Raw genomic sequence first — 17,290 nt, forward strand, 5'->3', positions numbered from 1 at the left:
AATGCCTTTTGGTAGTCACAATTTTCCATGAACTCATCATGATTAGAGTCTAGAAATTAGTGTGTGTTTTTTGAGTAGTGAAGTATGTGTATTTCATGTGGACTGATGGCTGACATATGAGGCCATACTAGGATTTTCTGTGACAGCTCCATTTCCGTGTCATTGTAACACTTTCCCCACAGATGATTTGTAAAATGGCTCTTTTTTTTTTTTAAGCATTTAAAAATTTTTAATTGAAATATAGTTAATTTACAATGTTGTGTTAGTTTCAGGTATACAGCAAAGTGATTCAGTTTTACATATATATATTCTTTTTCAGATTCTTTTCAATTATAGGTTATTACAAGATATTGAATACAGTTCCCTGTGCTATACAGTAGGTCCTTGTTGTTTATCTATTTTATATTTAGTAGTGTGTATATGTTAATCCCACACTCCTAATTTATCCTCCCCCGCCCCTCTATCCTCCTTGGTAACCTTAATTTTGTTTTCTGTGTCTGTGAGTCTATTTCTATTTTGTAAATAAGTTCAGTGTGATTGAATGTGTAGACCTTTTCATTTAAATAAATTAAAAAGCAGAAATCTCTTGAGTCAGAATGTGTCCTGACTTTGTTTCAGAAGATACTGGCCTTGTAGCCTTAGAGAGCTTAAATTGTAAATACATTGCCATTTTTCAAACTGAAAAACTGGGGTAAAATGTAATGAACCCACTTGTAGACTTTAAAGTATATGTGAAACAAGCTTTATTGAGATATAATTCACATACTATAAAATTCCCCCTTTAAAGTATACAGTTTAGTGTTTTTAAAAATATATTCACAGAATTGTATAACTATCACACTATCGAATTTTAGAACATTTTCATCACTCCCAAAAGAAAACCTGTATCTACTGGCAGTCACTGCACGTTTTTCCTTCCCCCCAGTCTCTGGCAACCATGAATCTACTTTCTGTCAGTATGGATTTGCCTATTCAGGATATTTCATGTAAATGGAATCATACAATATGTGGCCTTTTGTGTCTGGGTTCTTTCACTTAGTATAATGTTTTTAAGGTTCATCCATGTTGTAGCGTGTATCAGTACTTTCTTCCTTTTTATGGCCCAATACTATTTAAACATGAGGATAGACTACGTTTTGTTTATCCAATCATTAGCTGATGGACATTTGGATAGTTTCCACTTTTTGGCTATTACAAATAATGCTGCTATGAAGATTCAGGTACAAGTGTACAAGTTTTTGTGTGGACATATGTTTTCATTTCTCTTAGGTGTAGACCCAGGAGTGGAATTGCTAGATCATATGGGAACTCTACGTTAAACATTTTGAAGAACTACCAAACTGTTTTGCAAAGTAGCTGCCTCATTTTACAGTCCCACTGGCAATATATGAGGGAATGTGAATTCTCCACCTTACCAATACTTATTATGTGTCTTTTTGATTTTAGCTATACTAGTGGGTACGTCGTGCTTTTGATTTGCATTCCCCTAGTGACAAATAATGTTGAACATTTTTTCATGTGCTTTTGGGCCATTTGGATATCTTCTTTAGAGAAATGCGTATTCAAATCATTTGTCCTCTTTCTAATTGGTCTATTTGTCTTTTTATTGTTGAGTTGTAAGAGTTTTTTATGTATTCTGGATACTAGATTCTTACTGAGGATATGACTTGCGAATGTTTTCTCCAACTGTATGGGTTGTCTTCATTTTCTTGATGGTGTCCTTTGAAGCACAAAAGTTTTACATTTTGATGAAGTCCAATTTACTCATTTTCTCTTTTGTTGCTTGTACTTTTGGTGTCATATTTAAAAATCTATTGCCAAATCCAAGGTCATAAAGATTTATGCCCATGTTTTCTTCTGAGTTTTATAGTTCTGGTTCTTACATTTAGTTTAATAATCCATTTTGAGATAATTTTTGTATATGGTGTGAAGTAGGGTTCCAACCTTATTCTTTTGCACCTGAATATCCAGTTGTCCCTGTACCATTTGTTGAAAAGACTGTTTTTTCTCCATTGAATGGTTTTGGTATCCTTCTTGAAAATCAACTGACCATAAATGTAAGGGTTTATTTCTAGACTCTTAACTCTATTCCATTGATCTGTGTGTCTTGATTACTACTGCTTTGTAGTAAGTTTTGAAATTAAGATGTGTGAATCCTTCAACTTTGTTTTTCTTTTTCCAGATTGTTTTGGCTATTCTGGGTCTCTCTCTTGCATTTCAATATAGATTTTAGGGTCAGCTTGTCAATATCTGCAAAAAAAGCATCTGGAATCATGACTGGGACTGCATTGAATCTGAAGATGAACTTGCCATTTAACAAAATTAATGCTTGCAATTCACAAACTTGCAATGTCTTTCCATATATTTAGTTATCCTTTAATTTCTTTCAATGATATTTTGATGTTTTCAGTATACTAGTCTTGTACCTCTTTTGTTAAATTTATTACTAAGTATTTTATTATTTTGATGCTATTTTAAGTGAAATTGTTTTCTTAATTTTGTTTTCTGATCATAGTGTATAGAAATACAAATGAGTTTTGTATATTGACTTGTATCCAACAACCTTGTTTAACATGTTTATTAGTTCTAATAGTTTTTTTTTTTTAATTGATAGGTTCCTTAGTATTTTCTACATACAAGATATGTCACCTGTGATTAGAGATCATTTTATTTCTTTCTTTCTAATCTGGATGAATTTTATTTTGCTTTCTTGCCTAAATGTCCTGGCTAGACCTCTAGTGAAATAGAAGTGATAAGATCTGATATCCTTCTCTTGTTCCTTATCCTAGGGGTAAAGCATTCAGTCTTTCACCATCACATATGATATCAGCTATGGGGTTTTTTGGGTAAATTTCCTTTATCAGGTTTAGGAAGTTCACCTCTTTTCCTAGGTTTTTGAATGTTTTATCATGGAAGGGTGTTGAATTTTGTCAAATGCTTTTTCTGTGTCTACGGAGATAATTGTGATTTTTTTCCCCATTTATTCTATTAACTTAGTGTGTTATTGTGATTGATTTTCAGAAGATAAACCAACCTTGCATTCCTTGGATAAATTCCACTTGGTCATGGTGTATAATCCCTTTTATATGTTGTTAGATTTGGTTGGCTTGTATTTTGTTGAGGATTTTTGCATCTATATAAGAAATATTGGTGCCTATTTTTTTTTTTTTTCCTTCTTGTGATGTCCTTGTCTGGTTTTGGTATCAGGGTAGTGATAGCTTCATAGAATAAGTTGGAGAATGTCCCCTTTTCTTTATTTTTTGGAAGATTTTGGGAAGGGTTGGTGTTAGTTCTTTAAACATTTGTAGAATTCACCACTGAATCCATTCAGGCCTGAGCTTTTCTTTGTGGGAATTTTTTTTTTTTAATTACTAATTTAGTCTCTTCATTTGTTATAGGTTTAATCAGATTTTCTATTGATATTTTCTCTCTTGAGTCAGTTTTGGTAGTTTGCATCTTTCTAGGAATTTGTCCATTTCATCTAGATTATCAAACTTGTTTACATACAGTTTTTCATAATACATGTACTTTTGTTTCAAGTTATTACCAAAAAACGTTATTCTTTTTGAAAATAAAGTCTTCTGCAAGACATAGCTATGTAGCCTTAGAGTACAGGCCTGTGATTATAACTATTATAGAGTGCTTACTATATGCTGGATATTTTGCTAACTACCTTACATATGTAGTTTCATGTGCTACAACAACAGTTTGAGGTAGGTACTATGTTATCTGGAAACAGAGGCTCACAATGGTTATGCAGCTGGTATGTGGTGGGACTAGTAACTGCACCTAGATAACCTGGACACTTACAGTAGAATCCTTTGGGAATAGGTACTGAGTCCCATCCTGTCCAAGTCTTGGGAGAGGAGGAATTCCAAAGTCACCTCTATATAGAATGTCAGGGGGTCCTGAGGACAGGATGTTGAGTGGAGAGATGTCAGGACTCCCACAGCTTCAGGAGAGTTCCAGGAACCATGAGACTGTAGTACGTACTGCAGAGGTAGAGAGTAGGACAGGAGGATATTTTGAATTTACCCAAATTATTCTCTAGGGGATGCCTTAAGCTTAGGTCTAAGGGGGTATGCTAGGGGCTTGGAGTGGGGATACAGCACAGAAGGTTTTGCAGCTTGATCCAGGGCAGAGGGTGCTAGAAAGGCGCTCGATGTAGTTTCTCCAGCTTCCAAGGTAAGAGGACAACTTGTACTTCATCTTTGGAAACACCCCATAGGGCCTAGAGCTTTCTAGAACAGTACTTGTGTATTTGTATCATAAATGTATTTTCAGCACTCACTGGCACGTAGATTGATCCCACCCAGGGGCAGAAACACTGGCAAATTGGTTGTTCTGCTCTGTTCTAAGAATATCCTAGTATTCAGGGTCAGAGGGCCCAAATTCAAGTCCTAGCTTTGCTTTTTACTTGTGGTGTGACCTCAGTCATATTACTTTCCCTCTCTAAATCTCAGATTCACCATCTGCAAAATGAGAAAAAAAATACATCCCTCTCATTAATCATTCTAAGTTCCAAATTAAATTAATGTATGGAAAATGGCTTTGTAAACTGTTAAACCCTACAAAGGTTAACGAATGGCTCTTTTTTTTTCCACATATGGAAAAAGCCACTGAATGAATGATCTCTTGCATGAGTGTCCATTTATGTCAGCCCGCTGAGGTCATACGGTGTGGCTTTGAAGTGGAGAAAGTGTGACTGTCAGGTTTTAAAAAGGAAGCAGAGAGACTGTATTTCTCTTGCCTCTCTGCAAGGTAGCAAGCACAGCTGTAAAGGCAATGATTTCACAGAACCTGCAGCACCTTCCTGGGGCAGAAACAGTCAAAATAAGGACAACTGAGAAACCAGACTTGGGCAAGTTGGAGAAATGAAATAAAAACAGACCTGGAGGGCATAAACATCATCTTCATTTATAAAAAGCGTTATTAAAATAAATAGGTTCTTATATTTCTTCTGTGGTCTTTCTAGAAATTTCCATCTAGTTATTACCTGATCACTTTTATCCTAAGTATATGACTGAAAAACAAAAGCTCTGAAGGTTTTAGCTTGGTACTTCGTGAAAATTGAGAATGATAATATTTCTCCAGATAATGTCATATCTATTATTGGTTATAGTTACTAGGGTTCACTGATGATTTGGGGAAAGTTTCAATCAGGCTTGAAAGAAAAAAGCGGTTAGGGTAGAGGAAAGACAGCAGGCATCGGGGCTGGCAGATATGTATGTGTTTGGTTCCTGGCTCCCCTCTTTTCTAGCTGCATCCTTGGGGAAGTTATTACCTCAGAACTTCTCATCTGTAAATTAGAGAGAAGAAAATACCTTTTCAGTAAGGTTGTGGTGAAGACTAAATAAACAGCAATAAATCTTTGTAGCCTTCCCTGCCTTCCTTTTGATTTAGCTTTTCATATCGTAAGACCAACATCACTTAATCAGAAAACATTTCCAAACAAGTTTTTCTCCCTCATTCCAAATATGCCCTGAATGGTCTGACTTTTCTTTGTCCAGGATTCTGAGAGCTACCCTAACAGGATGGTCGGATGACGTGTATCTGGTCCATTGACTCCTCCAGAGAATTCTGAAATCGTCTGAGTCCCTAGGTCAAGGCCTTGTAAATCTGGGCTGTGATCTAGGAGGATTAGTGGTCACGGTGGTTCTAGGCATAAGAACATGATTAAATATTCCTTGGACATAGACCACTGTATCTGTCAGGGTCCCCACAGGAATAGATGGCACTCTCCCAGTGGTAATGAAAGGAAGTGTAGTGAAGGGACTACTTCAGAACTGTGGGCAGGCTAACAGGAGACCTGGAAGGGCGAGGGGGCCAAGGGAAGAACCCACTGGGGAGGGCTTGGCTGGGGAAAGGGGCTGCCTACCATATGTGGAGACACAATCACTGCCGCCCGAACCCCAGCAGAGAGGCAGTGCCAGGAGTGGACCCTTGACCTCTCTCCCTTTCCAACCTCCAGTTAAGGAGATTTGGGGGTAGTTGGTAAAGGGCAGCCTACTAGGACATGGGATGGGGGTGCAGACAATGGATCTGGAAGGGCAGAGGAAAACCACCCAGAAGAACTGTCTTCTCAGTGAGGGAGGGAACAGAGTGAGGCAGTGCTCAGTGCCCTGGACAGAAGTCATGAGTTTCTGAGCGGCACAGCTTACCTGCAGAATAGACATGGAGTCCCGAATTGCTGTGGCAGACAAGCCACGGGCATGCCTTGCTGAGCTCGTTTCTGGGATGGAGTTTATCTGTCTCAGGCTGCTTCAAAGGCCTGAGCCGAGACCTAGCTGCTGCTGCTGCCCAGCATCTTAAAGATGGTGTCTAGTCTCTCACGGGGACAAGGTCACCATCACTGCAGGTCCTCCAGCTGCATCTGGTTGATGAGTTCTTTGGGATGTTGAACAGACTCAAGCATCACATGTGTAGCTGGACAAGATAACCTTGACCTTCCAATTGGATGAGGATGAGAGTAAGCTTTGATTGGGTCTGGGGCTAGAGACAAGCAGAATGGGATCTTATCTGTCTTAGACAAGGGCAGATATGCCCAACCAAGGATCATGGTCAATGTGTTGGGAAGGCACTAGAAGGGGGAATAGAAGGTGCTAAGAATAATAGTTTAATTCCATTTTCCTGAGTCCTGACTCCTATGGGTAGATTGTCACTCCCGCTTCTGTGCTCTCAGAGTCTTCCTTGAAACTCGATCTAACTTTTCACATAGACGTGTAGTTATCAGCTGCTGTCTGCTTCCCTTGAAGACCACATAACAATAGTTAACATTTACTGAGAGCTTACCATGTGCTAAATGAATTACAGGCAGCGTTTCATCCAGGCTTCGCAACAAGCCAATGAGGTAGTAGCAGTAGTTGTTTTTATTATTATTCCTATTTTGTAGATGAGGATACTCCTTTTCTGAGCAGAGAGATAGAGAGAGGATGAAACTCAGTCCTGTGTTATTCTGAATCTTGACCGCTATGTTATCTCTTGGGGACTTTGTTTTTTTTCCTCTAGATCTCCCCAATACCTAGGGTTCCAGGCAAGTTAAGCTTCCAGTAAAAATTGTTTTTGATAAATAAGTGGACAGCCCGACTCCCCTCTGTGCTTGCCACACTGTGTGATTACATACTCTAACAAATATGCATGCAGATTTACTGAATTCTGTTCTATGCTGGTGGAAAAACGTAAAGACAGAATGATGCAGAGAAAATGCTCATTGGAGAAATTAGCTCAGGCAATTAAGTTTTCTGGGTAGTCCTCAAATTATAGCTTGTGTTTAATACATGGAATCAAATAAAAAATTAAGACCTTGATTTTTTTCCTTGTCGTATAAACATAACAAGTTTATACATGAATAAAAATTAATGTCTCTGCCAATGAATGATACTAAAATGCCATACTATTCTTGCTTGTTATTTTTGTCACCATAAAATAAACCATATTTACATGATTATGTAACCATATGCTTTTCAGAAGTTTTAGATTTAGATTTCATAATAGTAATAAGAACTGGCAGTTACATAGCATTTACCATGTGCTGGGCACCGTTCCAAATTGTTTACATATGTTAACTCCTTTAATCCTCATATACTCTTATATCCATGTGAGGTAAGTGCCATTATTATAAAATATGAGGAAACTGAGGCACAGAGAGGTTAAGTGACTTGTCTAAGGTCACACAGGTAATTAAGGAAAGAAAAAAGATTTGAACCCAGGTGCTCTTAAAGACTACAGAGTACTATGGAGCTGTGATTTATTGAGTAGTCACTGTATGCCTCATTCAGTCTTTACCACAACGCTGTGTGGAAAAGAATTGTTTTGTCCATTTAACAAATAAAGAAACTAAAATTTAGGGAGGGTTAGAAATTTGCCGAAGATGGAACAGATAACTGCAAAGGTCAAGGCAGGTTCATGGACCCTTACAGCGTCCTTGCCATCATCACATGCTTTTGGATGTATTCCTTTTATCTTACACTGAGTCTTTGATTTATTTTGTATACAATCAATGTTCATGGTAGAAAGAAAAAGAATATATAGATACACAAAAAATGCATCATCTCATTGCCTAGCTGCAACCACTGTAAACCTGTTAATGTTTTGGTATATATCCTTCAAACTTTCCTATGTATATAAAATCACAACTTAAGATAAAAACATGATTTGTCAATTACCAAAGTTTTCTTGACTAACTTTCAATGGATAAACTGTCTTTACATTTAAAATAATTATTCAGCTCTGTAAAAACCAAAGCAAAACAAATCTAGCCTATTGAGAAATAAAAATTGTATTTGATGCACTTTCTCCACCCAAATGAAAGTGTTCTTTTTTTAAAAAAATATTTTTTATTGAGGTAACATTTGTTTATAACACTACATAAATTTCATGTGTACAGCATAATATTTTTACTTCTATATATGCTATAGCGTGCTCACCATTAAATTTTTGGTTTCCATCCGTCACCATCGAGTTGACCCTCTTTACCCATTTTGCCTTCCCCCTGCCCCTTCCCGTCTGGTAACCACTACTCCATTCTCAGTATCTATGTATTTGTTTTTGCTTGGTTTGGTTTGTTCATTTATTTATTTAATATTAATATTCCACATACAAGTGAAATCATATGGTATTTGTCTTTCTGCACCTGACTTATTCCACTTAGCATTAATACCCTCAAGGTCCATCCATGTTGTTGCAAATGGCAAGATTTCATCTTTTTTATGACTGAGTAGTATTCCATTGTGAGTGTGTATATATGGATGTATGTATCTACGTGTATATATATATATATATGTTTGCATATATATATATATCAGTGTGTATGTGTATGTATATATCTATATCTATCTGTCTATATCTCTCTATATATATCTCACATCTTTATCCATATATCCATTGACACTTAGCCTGTTTCCATATGTTAGCTATTGTAAGTAATGCTGCAATGAGCATAGGCGTGCATATATATTTTTGAATTAGTGTTTTCATATTCTTTGGGTAAGTACCCAGAAGTGGACCTTTTGGATCATATGGTAGTTCTATTCTTAATTTTTTGTTTTCCATGGTGGCGGCACCAATTTACATTCCCACCAACAGTGTCTAAGGGTTCCCTTTTCTCCACATACTTGCCAACACTTGTATTTCTTGCCTTTTCGATAATAGTCATTCTAACAGGTATGAGGTGGTATCTCATTGTGGTTTTGATTTGCATTTCCCTAATAATTAGTGGTGTTAAACATCTTTTCATGTGCCAGTTGGCCATTTGTATGTCTTCTTTGGAAAAATATCTATTCAACACTGACAGTTTTTTAATTGGGTTGTTTTTTTGTTGTTGAGTTGTATGAGGTTGTAATATGTTTTGAATATTAACCCCGTATCAGATATATGATTTTCAAATACCTTCTCCCATTCAGTAGGTTGTCTTTTCATTTTGTTGATAGTGTCCTTTGCTGTGCAGATGCTTTTCAGTTTGATGTAGCTGCCTTTGTTTATTTTTGCTTCAAAAATATTCTTTTAACTACTAAATCCAAAATATGGTATTTAACAGTCAAAGCAAAAAAAAAATAGTACTTGACATTGTCCTAAATTTGGTTATATGAGATTGAAAAGCCTTCAGTGTCTCTTCTGATAGAAAAAAAGTATTATTACTATATCTAATAAGTATTGTATATTCACTATACACCAGAAATTGTTCTCTCTCTATTCTGTATATAGGTTCTCTCTCTATTCTGTATATAGGTTCTCTCTATATATAATAAAAATATTATATATTTATATTATATATATAAATAAATCTTCAAATAAGCCTAGGAAGTAGTTTTATCTCCATTTATAGATGAGAAAACATGCACAGAGAAGTTGAGTTACCTCCCAAGGTCACACAGCCATGGTTTGAAACCAGGCAGTGTGACTTTAAGCTAGAGCTAAAGTGGTGACTGAGAGAATTAATCCCAAGGTCAGTGTTTAGACTCTCATACTGTCGGCCTGTGTTAGTTATGTCACAGGGATTGTTTCTTACTTTGGGGAAAGTCTAAATACTTATTTCTGCATGAGATAGGCTGTGTTGTTTAATTCATAAGAAGGTGAGCATCTGCCTTGTGTTCCAGCCTCTGTCCTAATCCTGGGATGTCTTTAACCCTCACAACAACTCCAAAGTAAAGTTATTATGATCCTCGTGTTTTATATGAGGACTGAGGAACAGAAAAGTTAACTGCTCCAAGTCCCTTTCTCTCCAGCCTGGAATTCTTTAGTGCTTTTCTTTACTCAGAATAAATCCTCCTCTTGGATGATTTGAGGCCTGCCTGCTTCTCAGTGACCCTTGACCCCTTTCTCTCTTGCCCACCACACTACAGTCTCACCAGTCCCCTTTTAGTCCCTCAGACACCCCAGCTCTTTGCTTCTGGGGTCCTCTGCGCCTGGAACACCCTCTCTTGTTCATTTGCATAGTTGAGCTCATTTGCATATTTCAAACAGCTCATTTGCCTAGTTCAGGCCTCAGCCAACCTCTCCCTTAAATACGTTCCCTTGTCCACCTTTTTCTCTATCACATTGCCCTATTTATATCTGCAGTGGACTTTCCAAAATGTGCAGTTGTTTTTCCTGGTCACTTACTTGATTTGTGTGCTGGTGGTTTTTGCTTACTTTCTTTTTTGTTCTCCATGAGATCAGGGACCTCATCTGTCTCCTTCCCCGCTCTCACCTAACGAGGTCCTCCAGAGACATCTGCTGGAAGACTGACAAGTCTTCTGGAGGCAGACAGGGGAAATGAGGGGAGAGAGTGACTCTTCAGCCACTTTAAAACCTGAACCCTGCACTGGGCTTGGGTGAGTGAAGATCTGTGCTGGAAGCAGCCAGCCCCGGGACAGGAATCTGGGGTCATCCGATGAGTGAAGACAGAGGCCACTGTCCACCGTCTGGAAAGGCCCTGTGCCTGGCTTATTTGTCCAGATGTTCTTAGGAGTGTCTCATTGTCACCTTTGGGTCCATGACCCTGGCCTGTGGCAGGGGAGCCTCACTCGTCCTTTGAAGATTTCTGATGAGTGCTGTGGGGTGTGCCTTGAAGTGGCTTGTGTGCACTGTGGAATTTGGCTCCCGACAGCCTCATTTTTTAAGGGACTGTCTGAAGCCTGGTTTTGTTGTTTGTTTTGCTTTCCTTCTCTTACCTTAGCTCACTGAATCGCCTGGTTCAGGGGACACGTAGACACCAGGTTGACTCACTATCCAGCGCTGACACTGAGCAATTTCTCTCATTCCGAGAAGTCCGCAGGACGTTGGGCGGCTGGGGGTGAGGCTCCGTGGAGAGAAGCTCTCTCTTATGCTACTCCTTTTTGAGCTTTCTTTGAGTGTTATTAGCAGGAGAAATCTTGCCGCGATGGTTTGGATGTGAGTACTGGTCTGTGTAGGAAAGCTTGAGAATCAACGAGCTTGGACTTCAGGGTGCATGTTGGCGAATCCTGACCTCAGTTTCCGCGGGCGTTGACGGGTAACTATTGGTTTCCAGTGAGAGAGGGGAGCCTTAATCTCACCATGTGTGGGATGTGCCCCGTGGGGCTGTGTTTTGTAGGCAGTGAAGTTAAGGCTTGCCCAGAAAAATAACATGTTTTCCTTGTCTGGTGCTTGAGCTGTTTGCCCAGTGACTGGCTGATTAGCGGTTTGGGAAGAAAGGAGACACTGGTTAACTTGGGTGTCCGGAGGATTTTTGTGTGTGTGTGTTTGTGTAAGTGGTTGTTTCTGTTTCTTTGGAAATAGTAGAGGACAGATGAAGAAATAACGATGGTATTACTACTTTCAACTTGTGTTCAATTCCTTGAAGCATCTTACAAACATTAGCTTGATGTCATTATTTAAATAATCCCATCACTTCAACAGTACCAGAAATCCTTTAATGTGGGTATCACAAAGGTGGATAGGAAAACTGAAGGTTTTGGAAATTACTGAGAATTTTGCCATCCTAACTCATATTTGAATGGCTTTATCCGGCTGCGTTCCCTACAGAGGCACTTAGTGGAGAAGATAAATCAAAGCTGTATCTAATCAAGGCTTTCTTTCAGCCTTGACGGAAAATGCTTTTCTGAGATTAAAAATGGCTGACACATAGGATGTGGTGGTACATGGAAGAGATAGTTTCACTAAATAAAATTTTCACTACTCCCAAGCATTAAAAAAAACCTCAAAATTTGCCAGGCTTTCCATACATACAGACCTTTCTGCATTGGGAGAGTGATCTGCTTTGAGGCACAGAGGTCTTCGGCTAATCATCGTGAACAACCCAGTGTCCTGGGTTAGGAAATGTTGCTGTTATTGAGATGTGAGCTCCCCATTTTCCCAAGTGGTCTAATTGACCAGATCTTTGATTTGTGCTGTGACTTCCTTTTTTCACAGCTAACTCTTACTGCCTTATTCAAAGTATTTTTATTAAATACCACATGGGATATTTTGGGAATGAAAAGGAGAGGGAAGAAAATAAAAACATAGGGAAGAGCAAAAACAAGAATAAGCAGTAAGATGATAAAGGATAGTATAGCTTGCTAAAGAAAATTTAATAACAAAAGGAAGATTCAATTTCTTTCTTGGTAGCCCAAGTGGAGAGTGGATGTAAACAAATGTCATAATCTGTATTAGTCTTATTTCTTTTTTTCAGACTTTATTTTATCAATATATAAACATATATATGTATATATTGATATATACATAAAATCAATATTTTAGATATGATCAAAATTTCTGTGTCTGTTTTACATCAACTGCATTTTTTTTAACCTTTTGACCCCCCTTTACCCGTTAGTCTTATATGAGTCTTATTAATCTGTATTAGTCTTATTTCTAATGACTCCAGGTGAGCCTACAAGTACCCACTGATAAGAAGGCACTGAATTTCTCAGTTATCCCAGGTGCCTCCCAAACTCCACTTTTTTCCTACCATCAGTGCGACTGGAGTCTGGATGGTAAGGGCAGCGTGGCCAAGGTGTCGGGGTGGACTTGCCTAGCAAAGAGCTTTCCCTTCATTTCTGTGGTTGGAAGCAGTGTTCCAGGAAGGTAAACAAATTCATGTGCCTTTCCAGCTCTGGCTCCTCCAAGCCCAGGGCGAGGTGTCTGATGCTCCCTGGCTTGCTCAGCCAGCAATAGCCAAATTTATCCCAGGGTCAAGTGACCCATTACCCAAGCTTATATGTCAGCTGGTATGTCACAGAGCTAGGGTTTGAACACAGACCAGACTCCAAAGCATTTCTTGACATCGCATCTCAATTAGAAGACAAAGAAAATAATTCTACTTGGGAGCCTACCAGTAAAAAGCTGGTGAATAAGGTTTGGCTTGGTAATTGCTAGATTATCAGAGAAGCGTAGAAGATCAGGATCTCTTTAAAGATCATCCTCTCCAACATCTTTCAGAATCTTTAATCTCTCTGCACATGCTGTCAAATGTAGACGTAACTCTTTGCACTATCCAGTACTTCAGCAATTCCATGTGCTTACTGCAAGGTGACTGATAAAAACAGTAACCAACATTTCACAGCACTTTACAGTTTATGTAGTGCTTTTTAAAGCACATTTGTTCACCCAATATCCCCAGAGGCAGATGATGCCAATATTGTCTGTAGTCTTTTTATAGTGAGAAAAGTAATGTTCAAAGAAGTTAAGTAATTTGCCCAAGATCACACAGCTAGTAAGCAAGGGAGCTGAGATTCAGTTATTGATTTTCTAACCTAAAATCTGGTCCCCTGGCCATAGCGTTAAGCTTATTGCAAATAATGTAGTCTTATTTATCAGAATTAAAAGTAAAATAAAGCCTAAATTAAAACAAACATAAAAACCTTACTTCTAGTACAATTAAAAGATCGCTTCAAGGTGTGTGTGTGTTTGTTCCTTGAACTGATAGCTGATTGTGAGAAATATTTAGCTGTGAAAGGAGATTATGTGGTATTTGATGTAGTTAATAACACAGGCTTGCTTTCTCATGGCCCCTGATCTCTCATAGCACTTTGCTAAAACTACTTTATGGCCTTTAAAATTCTACCTTCCACCATAGACATCTGTACATACCTCACCTCCCTACTGGATGGTCACTGCTCAAAGGGCAGGGACTATATTTTGGAGCCTTCCTGTTCCTAGCATGGAGCTTAATGCTTGGTAGGTGCCCGGTGACTGTGTGAGGCAGGAATGAATGAATGAGACCAGTGTCCTCGGTTTCTGGTCCTGTCCCAGTGCATGCCGAGGTTGAATCACTTTGGAACAAGTTCTGGGTGACAGGTAATCAATCACTGCCCACAGGTCACTCTCCCTGAAGCTGCCCCTGAACAGTGCCCTATGAAGATCCTAGAATTGGCTCGTTGAACAGCTGCAATTCACCCATGTGGGCTTGGGGGCTCTTCGCTTCCCCTTTACCCAGCCTTTCAATGGAAATGTCTGATCGGCCTCCTTCCAAATCCCCTCTGGGTGCTTCGTGCCCCTGCCTGCTTTCACTTTCCCTCTCGGAAGAGTCCAGGTTCAGGGTATTTCCCAGGGCCTGACCTCCACCTCCTGAGTAGAGAGACCACAGTCAAGCTGAGGAAAAGGTCCTAGGTTTGGGGGAGCAGGGGCATTCAAAAAAGTCCCTTTCCCTTTCCGTGCTGATTGGGAGTGTTGACTGAAAAATGGAGCTGTTGTCTGGGGGCCGAGCCCTGGGGAGAGAAGGAGCTGGCCCCTCGTTTGTTTGTTAATGGCTAGGACCTTTTGATGAATTGGAGTCTGGTACAGTGTAACCTCTCGTGGGTGGTGGTTCAAGGAAAAGGCCTTTTCTTTCTGTGTCCTTTTTTCCAGTATGTTTCAGTGGGTTTATAGGCTTTAGTGAGTGGCTCTTTTGTTTAATAGGAAGTTGAGAAAGACATGAAGGACTTTTCTAGTCTGTGGAAACGACTTAGTGATTCTCAGAAATACATCTGATTTCTGCACTTTTAAAATACAAGCTTAATGATCCTTAACTGTGGTGAACTTGGGCTGCGAGGCAGACCCGGGTTTTCTTCTTATACCTCCTTGGAGCTCAGTAGCCTCCTCTGGGTTACGTTTAGGACTAGGCAACGGTTTTGAGGCTTGAGCTAGTTTATGGAGATGGAATAATCTCTGTAATGTGTGTTAATGTGTGTCACGCGTACACACCGCAACCTATCAATAAGAAAACTTAGGCCGAAAGAGAAAAAAAATTAAATGTGTGTATATATGTGTGTGTGTGTATGTATGTGTATTTATATATGTATGTATCTGTGTGTGTGTGTGTATATATATATATATGCCTATTAGTAAGTTTTTGCCCTATTAATACGTTTTGAAGTTGGTTAGGGTTAGGGGGCCAGTGTTCCCCTAATAAGTATTCTATGAGCTGATGACTGATGGTACCAGTAACATAAAAACAATTTGAAATCTTGTGACATTCCCCGCTTAAATTTTAAAAGGAAAAAGAAAACCAAAATCAAACAAAGCATGGTCTTTTTGGTGGCGCTGTCCTCAGCAATAATATAAAATAAACAAGGCAATTATCAGGAGTGAAAGGGCATCTGAACAAGAGCCGTTTCCACCTTGGGCCAAGGCTTTCTTTTGCTACCGTTGCGTCAACACCGCTTAGAACGGTGTAGTAAGTGAACTGGAGAGTGGGGCTGTAGGTAGCCAAACGAGGTAATTCACTTAAAAAAGTCTACTCTAGTTTACTCATCTGTCTCCGCTATGGATTGAAAGCGTATGCTTAGTTAAATTTTGGCAACAGTCCCCAGCCCTCCTTCACATTGAAAGGGAATGATAATTTCACATACTTTTTTGAATATTCATAAAGTTTTTATTGGCATTGAATCTAGCCTCATCCTAGGCTTAACTTTGCCTGCGTTTTCCAGAGCTGTGTGCAAAGTATAAAGAGGTGGGTATGTGTTTAGTCTCTTATTTTCATTTCCTCTGCTGTATGCTGACTTTGTTTTCATTGTCTCACTCTTACTATTTTCTTACTCTTATCTGCTTTTTACCTCTAAACCAGTGGGCAGTGGGACTAATACTATGATTATTCTTGCAAAATCTGCACTATTAGCTGTTGGGTCAGGAAACTTTGGTGTTGCACAGGGCTGCCCATTCTGCACGTCACAGAATATTTTGTACCCCTGACCCCACCTATTAAATGACAGTGGTGACTCCCAGAAATAGTGGTAACTAAAAACTGGTTTCACATATTTCCAAATCCTCTTGCTAGGCCATGCAAGGAAATTATGCCTTCTCTAGGAAAGCCGATGAAAATGTGCCTTTTGCTAGTATTTAAGATATATATACATTTTTTTTTCTTAATTTTTTTTTGGGGGCTGCATTGGGTCTTCGTTGCTGCGCGCGGGCTTTCTCTAGTTGTGGCGAGAGGGGGCTACTCTTCATTGCGGTGCGTGGGCTTCTCATTGCGGTGGCTTCTCTTGCTGCGGAGCATGGGCTCTAGGTGTGCAGGCTTCAGTAGTTGTGGCTCGCGGGCTCAGTAGTTGTGGCTCGTGGGCTCTAGAGCGCAGGCTCAGTAGTTGTGGCGCACGGGCTTAGTTGCTCCGCGGCATGTGGGATCTTCCCGGACCAGGGCTCAAACCTGTGTCCCCTGCATTGGCAGGTGGATTCTTAACCACTGTGCCACCAAGGGAGTCCCTGCTAGTATTTACAGAGGGAACTTTATTAGAATGATGACAGAATCTTCAGATGACTTAAGATTTTTACCTTAACATGGCCTTTAAGTGACCTGCTAGTACTGTCAAATGTTCACATGCTTGACATTTGACGCATAGTACGGTAGGAATCTGAATCAAGTCTTTAAATGTATTTTTACCCTTGTATTCAACTGACACGGTGAGATGGGGCAAGTTCTGAACACAACTGCTGGCTACTTCAGATAGGACTTGAGAATGCCTAGCTTTCTTCTGGAGTAAAAGATAAAAAACCCTCAGTTTGATACCATCATTCTCAAATGTCTTTTACTAGTAAGTCAGTAAGGGCAATCATAAGATTTAATACTAAGATGAAATAGCCTCTTACCAGGCCTTGCAGAGAGCAGAGAGGTCTGGCATGATCACCACTGTGTTTCATACACAGTGTCACATTTTGTAGCTCTGATTCATGCACAAGAAGGAAACTTCTCAGGTGTTTTGTTAAAGATTACTTCAGCCCATACATTAGATGGACCAAACATACATTGTTGCTGGAGACGCAAGGATACTTATATAGAATAAAGATACGAAGAAAACAGTTCTAGCCAATAAAAATCATTTGAATGTGTGAAAAGCAAGCCAAGACTAGAAAGTTGTGATTTTTCAGAATATTCAAA

The 17,290-nt window shown here is 39.2% G+C and overlaps 1 protein-coding gene and 1 long non-coding RNA gene across 8 annotated transcripts in view; one reads left to right on the forward strand and one right to left on the reverse strand.

Moving 5' to 3' along the window:
- CREB5 (cAMP responsive element binding protein 5) overlaps positions 1-17,290 on the forward strand; it is a 409,265-nt gene that overhangs the window by 48,119 nt on the left and 343,856 nt on the right. The window contains exon 1 of one of the 7 annotated variants that reach the window (XM_082471927.1): positions 6,316-11,272. The exons of the other annotated variants lie outside the window; for them this stretch is intronic. The gene's annotated coding sequence lies outside the window, so the exon portion shown is untranslated. Of the gene's footprint in view, positions 1-6,315; positions 11,273-17,290 lie in introns of those variants that run through there. 7 annotated transcript variants of the gene reach the window in all.
- Positions 16,297-17,290, reverse strand: part of LOC309665637 — a 272,096-nt gene continuing 271,102 nt past the window's right edge. The window contains exon 2 of the long non-coding RNA XR_014266601.1: positions 16,297-16,620. This is a non-coding gene — a long non-coding RNA (uncharacterized lncRNA). The remainder of the gene's footprint in view (positions 16,621-17,290) is intronic.

This window comes from Balaenoptera physalus (assembly GCF_965194825.1).
Source record: "Balaenoptera physalus genome assembly, chromosome: 8".
In the NCBI taxonomy this organism is placed as follows: Eukaryota; Metazoa; Chordata; class Mammalia; order Artiodactyla; family Balaenopteridae; genus Balaenoptera; species Balaenoptera physalus.